The following is a 16,349-nucleotide window of genomic DNA, read 5'->3' on the forward strand; positions in this document are numbered from 1 at the left end:
AAAGATCACCTCCTTGCCACAGTGTTTGAATCGGTGTAAGGATTCATGGATAGCTGAATTAACTAGTCTACTTGATACATTTGGTAAAGGGCTTGTAGTGGACTAGGCAAGTTGAAACACAGTAAACCTTGTATAGTGATGTCTGTACCCAATGCCATCACAATGCCATATAACACCGCAACATAATTTGTAAATCGTTCCAGAAGATGCAGTTTGGAAACCCTTTCAGGGAAAACGGACAACAGAAGAAATTCTCTTGCTGGGATCCATCTGTATAAACAATGATAAAATGTGGTACATAATAAAATTCTAAAGATGGCTCCACATCCTGGAGACAGCCAGTAGCAAGTATCCCGAATGGCTTGGTCACATGGGTCTGAGTCCTGAACAGCCCTTTGAAATTGAGTTAGACCACTGCACTAAATGCCAATGACTCAGGTGACACTGATATTTTCATTGGCTGTTGAGCCAAAAGGATATGTCACTGAATCCAGTGGGGTGGTTCACCAGCCTCTGCACACAGATACTGAACTGGAGTGGTCCTAAAGACTCCATCTGATATCTGAATGTCCTCATGGTGCACAGCAGCTAAGATCTTGTGGTATGAAATACGGGCTGATCCATAGACCACACTGCCATACTCCAAAAGTGAGCAAACAAATGTCCTATAAAACTGCAGGAAGTGGGACGTATCAGCTCCCCATACTTGTCTTCTAAGGCATTTCAAAATATTCAATGACTGGAAGCCCTTTGTTCATAGTCTTTCACATGTGAGAACCAAGTTAATTTCAAGAATATAAAAAATCCAAAAAGTGCACAGTTTCCAGAAGACATAAAAACTGTACACCATTGTAAACACTGGTTCATTAAAACTTCAATGAACATGGTTAAAATTGACACATGTATTCTTCTCTGGTGAGAATCAAAAAGCAGTTCTCTTGGTCCACGTTTCCGGAATCCTGATGGTCAGCTGTAGCTGCCTTGTCGCCATTTTAAGATTGGAGGAAGAGTAGTGGAGTAAATGCTATTGATAGCAATGGCAAACAATGTGTCAAACAATGCATCACCGATGCAGTATTGAAAGCAAGGGTCCTCAAGGAAGGATTTTATAAGAAACGGCAAATGTCTACGTAGTCCCCATTCATGAAGTTGGCGAAGGATGTTGTACCTCCAAGCAGTGTCATATGCTGTCTCGAGGTCAAGAAACACACAAACCAGTACAATTAAGTTGCATAGGGGGGAACAGTAGCACCTGAAACCACACTGGGGGCGACTCGAGTGACCTCAGGATTTGAGTAACCAGACAAGGTGGCAGTTGACCATGCATTCAAGAGTCTTACACACACAACTGGTAAGGGCTTTTGGTACTAATAATTCCTCCATCCAAGTCATAGGGTACTGTCAATCAAACCAGATCTGATAGAAACAAGACAGGAGCTGTCCTTTCACTTCAGAGTACAAATGATGAAGCATGGCATAATGAATCTTACCAGGTCCTGGAGCAGTGTCTCTGCCATGGATAGAGCGGATTCCAGTTCACACATGGAGAATGGAAAGTTGCAGACTTCCTCATTATGCAAGAAGAAATTGAGCTTCATCGTCTCCACAGTCCCATGGAACATCTGAAGAGGAGGAGCTTGTCTAGATGATGCAGTGACTGTAAAAAAGTGTTCATCTAAAACCTCAGCCACATCTTTAGACGCATCCACCAAGACCTCATTTCTTGACAAGGCTGTAAGGGGGGACATACTGTCCTTGCCCGAGATCTGTCTTATTGATTCCCAAATTTGTACAGTGGAAGTGGACCAATTAACAAAAGTTGTGAATTCCTTCCAGGAATACCTCTTCCGTTCTCTTATCACTCGCCCTGAATGTGCTCTCACTGATCTGAAAGCATGAAGATTTTCTGCAGTTGGATGGTGTTAGAAGTTCAGCAGAGCTGTTTGTCTGGCTCTGCCACACAACAGTTGTCATTCCACCAGGGTGCAGGTCATCGTTTGACGTAGTTGCTAGACCAAGAGATGGAATCTGTGGAAGCCAGTTGGATCTCATAAGTGATACACGGCACTGTCTCCTATGCACAATCCTTTCATTCAAAAATGGTCCGTCGACTGCTCTGCAACCAATTTGTCCTTTAAATCATCCATCTTCATGGTCTCCTGTTGACCACCATCTGAGTTGAGTTGACAGACAGATACACACTGAGAAGTGGTCACTGGAATGTAAATCTGTAGCCAGTTCCCACTGAACTGAGTCTGCATTAGCTGGGGAGCAAAAACAAAGGTCAATGGCTGAAAAAGCCCCTGTAGCTGTGGAGAAGTGTCATCTGACCCAAGTTCAAAAGGCAGATATTCTCAAAGTAATTCAACCCCCCGGAGCAAGTGGTAGCCGAGTCCCACAGCACGAAGTTCCCCACAAGGAGGAATGGGTGTGGGAATGGTGCTAGAACTTTCACAGCCACTACTTGTATGGCCATGGTAAGAGGGACCGGAGAGGAGTGGTATCTGTCATCAATAAAAACAGTCACTCCACCTTTAGCCTGTCTCCAGTAATATCATCCTTCCTGTAGGGGTGGTAACCCCTTAATGCAGGTGTGTCAGTGACTTTAAAATGAGTCTTAAGTAGATGCAGGATGGTTTCATCTGGATCAGGAGCTGTAATTCTTCCAAATGTGATCGGTATCCATTTCAATTCCACTGCAACACAGAAATTTCTGTGGGAGCCATTGATTAGTGATGGTTTGTCTTGTCTCTCTCACTCGGAGGCGGTGATTTATCAGGAGGTCAGGGGGGGAATGTCAGCTGGTGTCCAGCATTCAGATTCCTCCGAGTGAAAATCCATATCCTCAAGAGTAAATACCCCACCTCATAGATCATCATTCCAAAAGTTTAACTGTGACTTTCTTAGACTCTGAACTAGTTTTTGAAGGACTTTTCCTGACTTGGCAGGATAATGTCGACCAGTGCAGCGCCCTGCGTAGGGCATTCAAGAGGAGACAATATGCTGGAAACTGGGAACAGGAAGAAAAAGAGACTTGCTTTCCTTCTGTACCTGGGACTGCCCTAAGCCAAAATTGTGAGCGTACTAGAAAAACCCAATGTAAAAACTGTCTTCCAGCCACTGCTCAGCAACAGACCCACTTCAAATGAAGTACTGGGAATATACAGGATCACCTATGAATATGGCCAATAGTACATTGGTCAAATACAGTTCTATATTTCGAAACACTGCAAGGAGTACATCAGACCTGTGACTAGGACAGACAGAAAAGTCAGCAATAGCACAGCATAGCATCAAAGAAGACCACACCTTTGACTTCCAGAACACCAAGATGCTACGCTGAGCAGCCGGATATTGAGACAGCAGTACAAAAAAATCTGGTCAACAGACAAAGGATATCAACTAACTGCAGCATGGTAGCTAGTGTTAGTAGCAAGATGATAATAGCATGACAAGCACCGTCCAACTCACAAGACATGATGGAATGCCCACACAGAGATGCGAACGGAGCACCTCGTACCCCTACCACTGCAGCCCACCAGCTGGACAGATCAAGGCCACCTGTAGCCCAGTGGAGGGCCACACTCCAATAGTATAAATATTACAGTGTCTGCATATCTTGACACTTTGGCAGGAGGTGATGAGTATGACATTCATCAAAACATCATGGTATTTTAATACTGCTACTCGGCTGGGAACCTGAGAGCTTTTCAACGACAATATATGCCGGGAGAACCTACATTCACAAAATAGAGGTTATAATATTTAGCAGTACAGTATTGTATTAGGTAGAAATTCGATTAAAAAAACAATGGCCTGTTTATGTACTAATAACTTCTACAACATTCAAAATTGGTAGAAATGGCAGCACACAACTTTTCTGTGGAACCACTAAAGGACATTTAGTATAATTTCTTGACCAAAAATTATTTCAGTCACAAAATGGAGAAACAGTTACACTGGCTGGGGGGGGGGGGGGGGCAAAAAAAAAAAAAAAAAAAAAAAAAGTGAATGAAACAGATGACATGGGCACAAGTCCACTGCAACTGTGTAAACACACACACCATCAACAGCTACATAAATACTTAGAGCTGAAATTATGTATGAAAATTACTATAGCCACCTGAGGACATTAGTTTTGTTCATGTTTAGTGTTGTTACCATGCCTGGTTAGGCATAAAATGGGCATGAACAACATCAGATGTTGAATGATCATTGTGAATGATGCAGAGATCTCAAGTACTCGTATGAGATAGCATTATCAGCAGCTGACAGAGTTTGAAAGGGCCCTCATTTTGCGTTTCACTTTGGCTGACTGGTTGAACTGTGCAATGTCAAGATTTGTAGAGCCTTTGGACATAACAGTGGCCAAATGCTGAAATGCATGAGAATACTAAAGAAGGCATACTCCTCGTCAGTGTTTCAAATGAACATGTCCAACCTCCACCAGGGATGATCGCAATATTGTGCATTGAGCACATTTTTGCCTCATCAAATCAGCGACTACCATCTGATTACAAGTAAAGGACTACCTGTAACATTCTGTGTGACCCTGCACCATTGGTCAAATGCTAGCAGCAGCTGTCCTAGAGAATTACGATCCCATGTGTAAGCAGTCGACGTTTGTTTATTATCATGTCAAGTATGAAATACATAATCAGAAAAAGGAGATCAATTGTTGACATCAATTTCTACATTGGTTGACAAGAAACTGACCACATCAAGTGCCTTTGGTGTCGACCTCATCAAATCTCTTATGTCTGGAGATGAAGAGAACTGTAATAGATGGTTGTTAGTCTGCAGAGCGCAATTTTAAAAAAAAAAAGTGATGCCACAGGAAGGTGCCACTTGAGGTTAGCCTTGCATCTTGTTGTACTGGAGTGTAGTTTGTTTACAGCCTTCCATGTTATCCACTTCTCTGAAAGACCAGGCTGCCGTTAACACCACAACACATGTGACTTCATTGGGAGTGATGCCATGACTGCAAAGCATGGACTGAAGATGAATGGCACACTGTGCTCAGCAATGAAACATTGTTCTGCACTGTCATGTGCAACTATCGTCAGCAAGTATGGTGACGGCAGACCTAGGGAGAGGTCCTATTCTTCACTGTTATGGAGAGGTACAACAGTGTTACTCCTGGCATCACGGTGAGGCAAACCATTGGGTATGGCTTCATATTACAGCTGGCAGTGATCGAGGGAACTCTAATGGCACAACAGTAAGTCATGGACATCCTGCATTTTCGTGTGTTCCTCTCATGCGGCAGTATCATGTTATTTCTCAACAGGACAATGCTCGTCCATACGTGATACTTGTCTCTATGATTCATGTGTGTTATACTGAGGTACTCCTGTGGTCAGCAAGATCCCCAGATCTGTCCCCAATAGAACATGTATTGGACGACCTTGGATGTAAACTGCATCCAAGTGTCTGTATCCATGATATCAAGGACCATTTATGAAAGGTTCTCTCATCTTGTCTCTGGACAGGACAAAACAGCTTCACAAAACCATTCCCAACCAAATCAGTTCATGCATCCAGACTAGAGGAGACAAACCCTCATACTGATGAGTGGGCTCATACTGTCAAGTTCTTTGTAAATTTTGCTCGATTTTGAAATCGGTTACCACCTCAACTCGTGAAATTTCATTTTGTTTCCTGCCTCACTTCTGGATGCTTCATTTATTCAATAGGCAGTGCACCATCATTCATTCTTTATGAACATTGACTTCCTGTACCTTAAAGACAATGAACAACTGAAGAGCACAAAACATTGTGCATCTAATCCAAACACCAGGCCTATATCACGACTGGTATCGATTTTAAGCAGTCTTAAATTTGGCCAAAACTATTGTAGAGATTGCAGAACATTTTGCAGCCTTCAGTCATAAACTTCCAAACATATAGAATTTTTTGAATCTTGAGCTCAAATTTTTCACAGCTTATTTTTTATTCAGTAGGAATGAGCTGAAAATTTAATTCAAATTGGAGACGGTCATGGTAATTCTTAAAGGTGGTTCAGTTGATGTGGCATGAGCCTTTCTTAACTTTCCTGTACATGGTGCCTCTCTTCCCCTAAGTCATATGCTGCTGGAAAAAATAATTGTACACTTTTTTAGAGGTTTCCAATTCATTCGGGATTTATTGTTGCAATAGTGGATACGTAGGATATGAAATAATTTCATTTACAGCTCAATAGCACAAGTGGTTCTGAGGCATCAGGTATCACCCGATGCTTAAAAATCTGTATTAGTATGTGGTGCAGCTTTCATGGACGGTAATGCAAGCACTGACTTTGGCATCCAGTCGATCACACAGATGACAAATACTGTCCTGGAATAGGTTATGCCATGCCGGCTCAACCTATTCATGTAGTTCTGTAACAGTTTTTGGTTGACGAGCCGCCCATGTCACTTCTTGCCCCATCATATCCCACATGTGTTCGATTGGAGACAAGTCTGGGTATCTTGCAGAGCATGTGGAGTGAGCATTATCCTGTTGGAACAACACATCAGCTTCCCTTTGCAAGAATGGCAAAAGAAAGAAAGGGTCTAACATTCTGCACATACTAAGCACCGGTTAGCATCCCATCAAGAAACACCAAAGGTGAAGAGAGCTGTAGTTTATCACACCCCAGGCCTTATGGTATGGGGCCTGTGTGCTCACCAGATCTACATCGTATGCACAGATGATCATTGCTTATGTCCAGGTAGAATCTGCTTTCATTGCTGAATACCAAAGTGCGCCACTCCACCTTCGAAGTGACACTCTGATGGCACCAGTACAGCTGTGCACATCCATTCTGTGGCCGGCTTGGCAGACACACTAGAAGGGTATGTGTCCTTAGTCCCACGGCTAATAACCAGTTTTCAAGAGTTCATGTTGACACATCTGGGTTCACAAGCCGCCTTATCTGTGCTTATGGTAGCTGTAGAATCTGCCACTGCTGCTGAATGGACACATCCAGAACCTCACCTATTGGTGTGAGAATATTCACATGACCACTAATATCATCATTGTTGCACAACTGACACAGCCCTTCCAACTTGGGTGGCAATTCTCCACAAGAACCATCCCACTACTCGGTGGGGGGAGGGGGGGATCACAATTTGATCCCTTTCAAACTTGCTCAGTTGGCTGTAGGCAGCACGGGTGCATCTCCACGGCATGGTTGCCTGCTTTCTTCGAAAGCTTTACAGCACAATGAGCCTTCTGGCTGTGAGCATTACCTAGTAATGAGTAATCACAGATGGTGCTCTGGTAGCTAAACCACTATGCCATCTGTTGGTGGATGATAATGAAACCATTAGCAGTACATCTACTATCCCCTGGGTGGCATATGCCATTATGGCGTCAAAATCGATTTTTTTCTTACATCTTTCCAAGAATATTAAGTCTCCCTCCTGGCAGTTTGTGTGCTTTTTCAGCTATGCATCTCTCCTCTAGCCATTCCTCCACTGCCATTTTGCACTTCCTGTCAAGTCTCATTTTAGACATCTGCATTTTCCATTGCCTGCTTCCTTCACTCCTTTTTTTCTATTTTCTCCTTTGTCACTTTAATCAACTTGTTATCTAAATCTCGCACATTATCTTAAGATTTGTACTGGGCCTCGTCGTATTGTCCACTTTAAACTCTGGCAAAAGCTAGCAAAGTTCTCTCTCTCTCTCTCTCTCTCTCTCTCTCTCTCTCTCTCTCTCTCTCTCTCTGTGTGTGTGTGTGTGTGTGTGTGTGTGTGTGTGTGTGTGTGTGTTGTTCGCAGCGCTTCTGCTATTCAATGAGAAATCACTTTTACTTCTAAATTATTTACATTCTGCTAAAGCTTTCTTTACAATATTTTTACCATTGTATGATCCACCTGAAACTCTCCAGTGTCTCCAAGTCTCTTCTACATGTGCAACTGTATTTCATGATTCTTAAGCCAAGTACTAGCAATCTTCTATTTTATTCTGCCCAAAATTTTATCGAGCTGCTTCCACTTTCGGTTTTTTACTGCAATCCATGTTCCTGACTATTTTTCCTTCTGTTCCTTTCCCAACTGCTGAATTCCCACATCACAATTAAATATCTGTCTTTGCTAATGAGCTGAATAATTGTTTTTTAAATCTCATCATCACATTTTTTTGAATATCATCTTCACAGCTAGTAGGCATATATGCTTTCATTACAGTTCACATGTTGTTGTTGTTGTGGTCTTCAGTCCTGAGACTGGTTTGATGCAGCTCTCCATGCTACTCTATCCTGTGCAAGCTTCTTCATCTCCCAGTACCTACTGCAACCTACATCCTTCTGAATCTGCTTAGTGTACCCATCTCTCGGTCTCCCTCTACGATTTTTACCCTCCACACTGCCCTCCAATGCTAAATTTGTGATCACTTGATGCCTCAAAACATGTCCTACCAACCGATCCCTTCTTCTAGTCAAGTTGTGCCACAAACTTCTCTTCTCCCCAATCTTATTCAATACCTCCTCATTAGTTACGTGATCTATCCACCTTATCTTCAGTATTCTTCTGTAGCACCACATTTCGAAAGCTTCTATTCTCTTCTTGTCCAAACTAGTTATCGTCCATGTTTCACTTCCATACATGGCTACACTCCAAACAAATATTTTCAGAAATGACTTCCTGACACTTAAATCTATATTCGATGTTAAAAAATCTCTCTTCTTCAGAAACGCTTTCCTTGCCATTGCCAGTCTACATTTTATATCCTCTCTACTTCGACCACCATCAGTTATTTTACTTCCTAAATAGCAAAACTCCTTTACTACTTTAAGTGTCTCATTTCCTAATCTAATTCCCTCAGCCTCACCCGATTTAATTGGACTACATTCCATTATCCTCGTTTTGCTTTTGTTGATGTTCATCTTATATCCTCCTTTCAAGACACTGTCCATTCCGTTCAACTGCTCTTCCAAGTCCTTTGCCGTCTCTGACAGAATTACGATGTCATCGGCGAACCTCAAAGTTTTTACTTCGTCTCCATGAATTTTAATACCTACTCCAAATTTTTCTTTTGTTTCCTTTACTGCTTGCTCAATATACAGATTGAATAACATTGGGGAGAGGCTACAACCCTGTCTCACTCCTTTCCCAACCACTGCTTCCCTTTCATGCCCCTCGACTCTTATGACTGCCATCTGGTTTCTGTACAAATTGTAAATAGCCTTTCGCTCCCTGTATTTTACCCCTGCCACCTTTAGAATTTGAAAAAGAGTATTCCAGTCAACATTGCCAAAAGCTTTCTCTAAGTCTACAAATGCTAGAAACGTAGGTTTGCCTTTTCTTAATCTTTCTTCTAAGATAAGTCGTAAGGTCAGTATTGCCTCACGTGTTCCAACATTTCGACGGAATCCAAACTGATCCTCCCCGAGGTCCGCATCTACCAGTTTTTCCATTCGTCTGTAAAGAATTCGCGTTAGTATTTTGCAGCTGTGACTTATTAAACTGATAGTTCGGTAATTTTCACATCTGTCAGCACCTGCTTTCTTTGGGATTGGAATTATTATATTCTTCTTGAAGTCTGAGGGTATTTGGCCTGTCTCGTACATCTTGCTCACCAGCTGGTAGAGTTTTGTCATGACTGGCTCTCCCAAGGCCGTCAGTAGTTCTAATGGAATGTTGTCTACTCCGGGGGCCTTGTTCCGACTCAGGTCTTTCAGTGCTCTGTCAAACTCTTCACGCAATATCGTATCACCCATTTCGTCTTCATCTACATCCTCTTCCATTTCCATAATATTGTCCTCAAGTACATCACCCTTGTATAAACCTTCTATATACTCCTTCCACCTTTCTGCCTTCCCTTCTTTGCTTAGAACTGGGTTGCCATCTGAGCTCTTGATATTCATACACGTGGTTCTCTTCTCTCCAAAGGTCTCTTTAATTTTCCTGTAGGCAGTATCTATCTTACCCCTAGTGAGATAAGCCTCTACATCCTTACATTTATCCTCTAGCCATCCCTGTTTAGCCATTTTGCACTTCCTCTCGATCTCATTTTTGAGACGTTTGTATTCCTTTTTGCCTGCTTCATTTACTGCATTTTTATATTTTCTCCTTTCATCAATTAAATTCAATATTTCTTCTGTTACCCAAGGATTTCTAGCAGCCCTCGTCTTTTTACATACTTTATCCTCTGCTGCCTTCACTACTTCATCCCTCAGAGCTACCCATTCTTCTTCTACTGTATGTCTTTCCCCTATTCCTGTCAATTGTTCCCTTATGCTCTCCCTGAAACTCTGTACAACCTCTGGTTCTTTCAGTTTATCCAGGTCCCATCTCCTTAATTTCCCACATTTTTGCAGTTTCTTCAGTTTTAATCTACAGGTCATAACCAATAGATTGTGGTCAGAGTCCACATCTGCCCCTGGAAATGTCTTACAACTCAAAACCTGGTTCCTAAATCTCTGTCTTACCATTATATAATCTATCTGATACCTTTTAGTATCTCCAGGGTTCTTCCACGTATACAACCTTCTTTCATGATTCTTAAACCAAGTGTTACCTATGACTAAGTTGTGCTCTGTACAAAATTCTACTAGGCGGCTTCCTCTTTCATTTCTTAGCCCCAATCCATATTCACCTACTATGTTTCCTTCTCTCCCTTTTCCTACACTCGAATTCCAGTCACCCATTACTATTAAATTTTCGTCTCCCTTCACTATCTGAATAATTTCTTTTATTTCATCGTACATTTCTTCAATTTCTTCGTCATCTGCAGAGCTAGTTGGCATATAAACTTGTACTACTGTAGTAGGTGTGGGCTTCGTATCTATCTTGGCCACAATAATGCGTTCACTATGCTGTTTGTAGTAGCTTACCCGCATTCCTATTTTCCTATTCATTATTAAACCTACTCCTGCATTACCCCTATTTGATTTTGTGTTTATAACCCTGTAATCACCTGACCAGAAGTCTTGTTCCTCCTGCCACCGAACTTCACTAATTCCCACTATATATAACTTCAACCTATCCATTTCCCTTTTTAAATTTTCTAACCTACCTGCCCGATTAAGGGATCTGACATTCCACGCTCCGATCCGTAGAACGCCAGTTTTCTTTCTCCTGATAACGACATCCTCCTGAGTAGTCCCTTCCCGGAGATCCGAATGGGGAACTATTTTACCTCCGGTAAACGGTTTACAGTTCACATACCATTCCTCATATATACAATGACCCTTTCTGGAATATCAGCAGATTTAAGTGGCACAGAGATTATTCTCATTTGGGGTTGGTGGGTTATAAATCCCAGTTATTTCTGGAGGTGGAGGTTTTGTGCCATATGAACATAGTTATTCCATATATCAATTCCAAACGTGACTTCAGGCAGTTCTGGTTTTACACAGAATATGTGGAATAAATGTTAGTGTCCACATAAGCTGATGTTATTCTGGGATTATTATAGAATATTAGACACATCTGACGACTCTATAATTTCATTTCCAATTTCCAATGTAACTACAGTTCTGGGCAAAATTGAAGGTATATCTGAAGTGAGATTCTCCTTCATGATCCTGCCAAACTTCACTTTTACTTCACTAGTTGCTTTAATACATCAACATACTCTCTTCGTTGGCAGGTGAAGATTGAAAGCAGCATTCTCAAAATTGAAATTACCTCTCAATTTCTCAGAACCTTTAGAATATGTTTGTGTGAATTGTATAGTCTTCTTCATGCACAGGAGACATTCCTCAAACATAGTCCATTACCAACACTTGTGAAAAATTGTATAATAGAACTGTTAGTTCCTCTCCATTAGTCCACTGTGATTTCTCAGGATGAATATTTATTGTGCGCACCTTACTGTAGCTGTGACATATGGATAAACAATGAGATTTCATCTCTACTTGAAGTAATTGTCTTAATAATACGCACAATGAAAGCCTGAGCCTCTAAGGAACGCCAAATGTTGCAATAATGTGTTTATAGATTTAAAAAATGACACTGACACACAATTTCAAAGTATGGTTCTGGAACCAATGCATGAAACATTTTTCTCACTACAAGCATGTTACATAAAAAAAGTATTCTGAGGGAATTTTGATTTTGAAGACAAATATTTGAGTTGGTTCACTTTTACTGTGATACACAACTCTCTACAGATTTTTAAAACACTACTATGCCTAAGGCTTTTTTAAGCACAGATACTGCTGAATGTTGTTCTTTGCATCCAGTGCATCATAATTCCAACAGCTTTGTGCCTCTTCTCTGCTACCAATTTCAACAACATTAGATTTGTACAAGACATTAAACCCTTCAATCTTTTGAGTATTCATGCCCATCATCATACAAAACTGATAACTGCATCTTTTTATTTATCAATATTGTTACCCCTATGCTCTGAAAACCTAAATTAAATGCATTTCTTCTTAATCTCTTGTGGGAAATCATTAACTTCCTGATCCCACTAATCACATTTAAATGCTTGACCTACAGAAACAGCGAAATAAAAAATTCATGAAATCAGCTCACTGATGCAGTTATCACAGTATTATTCATTTTCTGTGATGAGAGAAAATTTGTTCCAGGCTGGTACGCAAACCTCAATCATCCGCTTATTTCAAGCAGTTGCCCCAATCAATTTATTAAGACAACTTTTGATAACCAGGGAGTTACACTTGACGCAAAGTTTCAGTTACCACAGAACACAAGGTGTCCCATGAGGAACAGTCAGTACTTAGGAATACGACAGGAATGATCATCTGCTGCAAGAAAGTCTAGCAAACATGGAGATACCTTAAGAGCTATTAGACACTTGTTCAGTAGAAGAGATGTCTTTCACAGTACCAAACATAAAGTAGTCCTATACCTCTTAAGGTATGCATTTTAGAGCTCATGTTACTGAACTTATTTGCTTCACATGATCATTTCCATCAAATCCCTTAATATAAACCATTCCTCTTAGGAAACCATAAATGAATTAAGCACATGATGTCAAGGATTGTATATTAGGGCCACTCCTAGAATTTGGCATCCCTCATGATCAATTTTAGAGTTGCATGTACCTGCTGTTTAGTATGGATACTAGTTCAAAGCCACCTTCACAATCATACAATCTACTACAGAACAGCAAACAGTCTAATGTAATAACCAATTCAGTGATTTTTCATCTTACCTGCAGAATAATTTGCATCTACATTCTATTCCGAGTGTCTCAGAAAGCTATGGTAAAGCACCACAATGCTTTACTAGGCTTTGTTACATAAGCATGCACAGAGGGGACCTAAAGTTTTTAGTGCTAATTCCAAATTATGGTGCAATACGTTATTAAGTAGGGACTTTGTTTGGTGACATTACATTGCCACCCCTGTGCCACATGTACTATCATAATTTCTTCCTTGTTCTCAATCTCAACACTTTAATCATTATTTTCATCTTCTCTCAAATAGCTCATTTCCCAGTTCACTTTAATCTCCCAATTCCTCGTGTCTCAACGATCCTACCTGCCCATTATATCACTGTTCATATTCCTATCTATTATTTAAATGTTGATCATAAATATACACTTCAAACTGCATATGTCCTAAGCAGATTTAAAAAGATGATTCACACTGGACACTATGTCACATCATGTAATCTCTAGTGAAAGCACTGAATATATACTAAAGGTGGCACTGAGCATCAATGGAAATGAATGGCACAGAATATCATATCGCCATGTCTAACTGAAGAGCCTCTGCTAGAATGTTTTAATATTCCACTGGTGGTGCTCATCACCAAGAGAACCATAAAAGCAAGGTAGTTTATCCCAATCTAATGTAATTGGCACAGTTACTTATGACATATTCTGTGCATTTATCATTTGTTCATCTTTATTTTATAGCTTACTTTTCCCATGGTAGATTGGAATCACTGTATGAGAAGTTACAATCTTACTTTCATGCATTCTCCTGTAAAAGAGACCACAATTCCCAAAGCTAACATTACTTATATTTTAAAAAAAAATATACCCCATAAAAATGTTGCACCTAAATAAGAACACACACATACTCAGAAAATTTTATTGTACATGCTTCCAAACAAATCAAAAACTCAAATGAAAGACAACACAGTTTTCAGCATTATTTCCTTTTTTCAATTACAAAGGAACCAGATACACTGGAGAAAGACAGAAAGATGGTATCAACTACCTTCCAAATACAGTTAGTATCTGTATTTGTAAATTTATTCTGGAAAACCATAAAATTATGAAGAGAGAGAATGGGTACTTACATTCAGGAGGAAAAATTCCAGCTCTGTCGATAGACACATACAAGAACATGTCTTAGTTTCCGGAACTATTTGCTACCTCCTTAGAGAGGATTAATGTTTTCATTTGTTAATGTTTTCATTTGTGTGTGTGTGTGTGTGTGTGTGTGTGTGTGTGTGTGTGTGTGTATCAGCAGTGCTGAAATTTTTGGCTTGCTATTCTGCCTTGTAATTTTATATTTTTGTGAAGTGGATTTTCCTTTTGAGAAACATCTTCAGGAGCAAGCAACTATTAATCCTATGATGTCTTAAAAAATTTGTGCGGTATTTTTCTTCTTTCACTTTCTTTCACCACAGGGAGTTTGTTCAGGAATTTTGTCACTGACATTCATTATGAACTTCACTTTGGTTCTTCTATAATGCAAGTATTACCAGTACTGTGCTGTACTTCCTCAATACTGCATCCCAATATCAAATTCTTGTATGACAGTCTCTTATTCCTTTACATTCACCATTCAGTATTTAGCAATGAAACGTGGATTGACAAGATGTGACCCTGAAGTTGCCTACTATGTGAAAGATTTACGATTTGACAATTAGTTCCAATGCCGTGCAAACACTTGAGTAATCAACAAACCTTCATCCTGCAGCTCGCTTCTTACACTGTCATTCTTCACAACATGTAATGCCTATAGAACACAATTTTGCTTATTTCCTGTTGATATCTGTTTCACATAAGTTCACTATTGGTTTACCTTACTATACATTAATCTGCAAAACAAAAACAGCCTTAATGAGAGTTCCCTGAATGATTCAAAGAACATTTATAGCAATGAAGTGCAGTGTCAATGAACATCCAATGGAATACAAATACAAGTGCACACAGCCAAAGTCTTTACATCCTTACACACCCAACAATAGACATAATAGCTCCAAAGCAAGTCACACAACACAAGCAGTTATGTTCAAGTGCCACAATGCCACAAGAAAAAGCACACTGAAAGAAATCAATCACAATGCAAAGCTCAATTCACATTTTCAGACACAGTACATTACACATTAGTTTACTTATAGTACACAGCATACACTGGAAGGAGTGAAACACTTCTGCAAGCAGTAAATAATAGTATAGATAAATCAAAAGGATAAACATGCAATAAAGATGGTTTCATTGGAGAAAAAGGTTGGGATACAGGTAGATGAAGTCATTTAGATAGTGTAGCAAAGCACAGTTTGCAGCAACAGAGTCCCTACAAACATGGTCTTTAATGTTTAATTGTTAAGACATACACAAAACAGATGTTTAACATCACGTAATATTCCGTAACAAACTTCTCTGTTTAGAGATATGTCCTATTTAAAAATCAATATCCCTAAGAACTGTTCTTGATGACAGACGTTTAAAATTAAGTGTAGCCATATACTGGAAACTGAAGTCCCAACCACAGTGTCAAAACAAACAAACAAACAAACACACACACACACACACACACACACACACACACACACACACACACACACACACACAGAGTGTACTAATGAGATACCTTCAATTTCAGTTCTCAGTAGCAAAATCTGTGAAGAGATTTCAAATTCAGCATCTCCTCAAACTCTACATAGTACTGTTATAATTGCTGCCTAGTAGCCCTGTATATCATCATCATCTTCTTCTTCTTCTTCTTCTTCTTCTTCTTCTTCTTCTTCTGAATAAATGCTAAGTTATCAATGCACTCATTGTGCCCTTCGTTTTGTAACTGTGAAATCACTGGATTTGACAAATCCAACACTTTACAAGCATATCCCATCATCTTCATCCATTTATCAATAAAAATGTAATGAGGATAATATCTTGCACTGTGTCTTACCTCCCCGTGAATTATTTTTCAAGCATAGTGTCCTGTGTGCATTGCAAGATAATAGTATACACTAGTTCGAAAAAAAATGTGGCTGCACCTTGTCTTAAGATCATATCCTACTATGGCTGAGACTTCAGTTTGTTTTTGTTAAGTAATGGCTACAGGCTCTCAGACTTCAACAATGAGGCAATGAGAAACTTAAAATTGCAGGAAGGGAAAGGATAACACAAATACAGACAGGACTTTAATAGTGGTGCATTAAAACAGTATAGGATGACATGTTTATGAATGTATGGCCGAAGGTAAG

At 40.0% G+C, this 16,349-nt stretch overlaps 1 protein-coding gene across 2 annotated transcripts in view; it reads right to left on the minus strand.

Annotated features, from left to right (window-relative positions):
• LOC126282143 (E3 ubiquitin-protein ligase SH3RF1) overlaps positions 1 to 16,349 on the minus strand; it is a 220,261-nt gene that overhangs the window by 48,878 nt on the left and 155,034 nt on the right. The window lies entirely within an intron of this gene.

The sequence above is a fragment of the Schistocerca gregaria genome, chromosome 7 (assembly GCF_023897955.1).
Source record: "Schistocerca gregaria isolate iqSchGreg1 chromosome 7, iqSchGreg1.2, whole genome shotgun sequence".
Classification (NCBI taxonomy): domain Eukaryota; kingdom Metazoa; phylum Arthropoda; class Insecta; order Orthoptera; family Acrididae; genus Schistocerca; species Schistocerca gregaria.